This window comes from Schistocerca gregaria, chromosome 2 (assembly GCF_023897955.1).
Source record: "Schistocerca gregaria isolate iqSchGreg1 chromosome 2, iqSchGreg1.2, whole genome shotgun sequence".
NCBI lineage: Eukaryota > Metazoa > Arthropoda > Insecta > Orthoptera > Acrididae > Schistocerca > Schistocerca gregaria.
In genome coordinates this window covers 609,460,277-609,462,072 of record NC_064921.1, presented here as the reverse complement: position 1 = coordinate 609,462,072, position 1,796 = coordinate 609,460,277, and positions in this window count along the sequence as shown.

The following is a 1,796-nucleotide window of genomic DNA, read 5'->3' as shown; positions in this document are numbered from 1 at the left end:
AGCCTATAGAGGAAGAAGGGTTATGTTTACCCATTTACACCAGGAAAGATATATTATGTAGTGGGTGGAAAACCATAGAGGAAATGTTGTCTTTTGTGGAGGCACTCGATGCCTTGAACAAGGACTGTAATGAGAGCAAACACCAAAACAAAAATCAGACTTATAAAAGGAATAGTAATAATAATTTTAGAAAACATGAGGCTAATTTTGCTAGAGTACACCAATGTAATAGGAGTAATGATAACAATAATTACCTAAAGAAACATCCACCTTCGAATATAGGCCCAGGAAGTACAAAGTGGTAATGTTATACCCCTGTTTGGTACCAACGAAAGAATGGGTGTTACTAGAAGAACTGAGCTTGATCCACAACCAATAATAGTAGGTAAAGTGGAGGATTTTGAAGTTAACATATTTATAGATTCCAAGAGTGAAGTGTCACTTATTTCTAGCATTTTCTTTAACACATTATGAATGAAATATCACTTACTGATACTTCCAGTAACAAGAGTGTACATAGTCAGTAGTACTGGAACAAAGAGCAAAGCTGTGAAACAAAAGACCCAGGTGAACTGCAACATTGGGAATATCCCATTTCGTCAGACACTTTTAGTAGTAGAAAATATCAATAGGGATGTGTTATTTGGCCTAGACTGGCAGTCAGAATTTAACATCATATTGAATTTTGAGGAGAATTTTCTTTATTTTGGAAAAGGTGACTACAAATTTTGTGTAAAGTTTGTGACGGCAACTATATTGGTAAACAAACAACTGAGAATCAATGTTTACAATTAACAGTGACAGTGCAGTTGTCACTCATTGAGTTGACATACAGGGCAAAGTAAATGAATCACCAATGTTAACCAGTGAACAAAAACTAGACTTATCCAAAATTCTATTGGAATATGAAACGGTATTTTCTGATCGTCCAGGTAGTATTAGTGACTATATATGTAAATTTAAGATCAAAGATAATACTCCATTTTTCTGTAAGCCATATCAAATACCAATAAGTCTGAAAGAAGCAGTTACGGAAGAAATTGGCAAGATGATTGACAATAATATAATAGAACGTAGCTCTAGTATCGTGAATAACCCCTTGGTAGTAGTAAAACAGGCTACTGGAGGTGTATGGTTAGTACTAGACGCACATACTTTAAATAAGCACATAGAGATGGAACAAGACAGACCCATTAACATTGATGATTTATTGTCCAAATTTGAGAAAGCAAAGTATTTTGGCATGATAGACTTGTCTGCTGGATACTGGCAAATTCTGTTACATCCTGAATCAAAGAAATATACAACATTTCTATTTGGTGGGAAATCAAATCATTTTAATGTGTTACCATTTGGGCTAAATAACTCAGTACCCATGTTTATATGTGCACTGGACTAGGCGTTAGGGAGGTAATTGTTAAAATATTTGATGAAATACCAGTAATCTCATCTACCTGGGTAGAGCATTGCCCGACCATGAGTAAAACCCTGAAAAGGTTTAGAGAATAAGGTATTATAGTAAAATTGTCTAAATCGCACTTTGTGAGGCAAGAGCTTAAGTTTTTAGGGCGTACTGTAGGAGTACAGGGAATTGGACCATATCCAGAATATATAAGGCCATTAAGGAGTGTCCACCCCTTAGAAACATAAGACAATTGAAGGGGTTTATTGGAATGGCCGGGTACTATAGATGATATACCGGGTGATCAAAAAGTCAGTATAAATTTGAAAACTTAATAAACCATGGAATAATGTAGATAGAGTGGTAAAAATTGACACACATGCTTGGAATGACA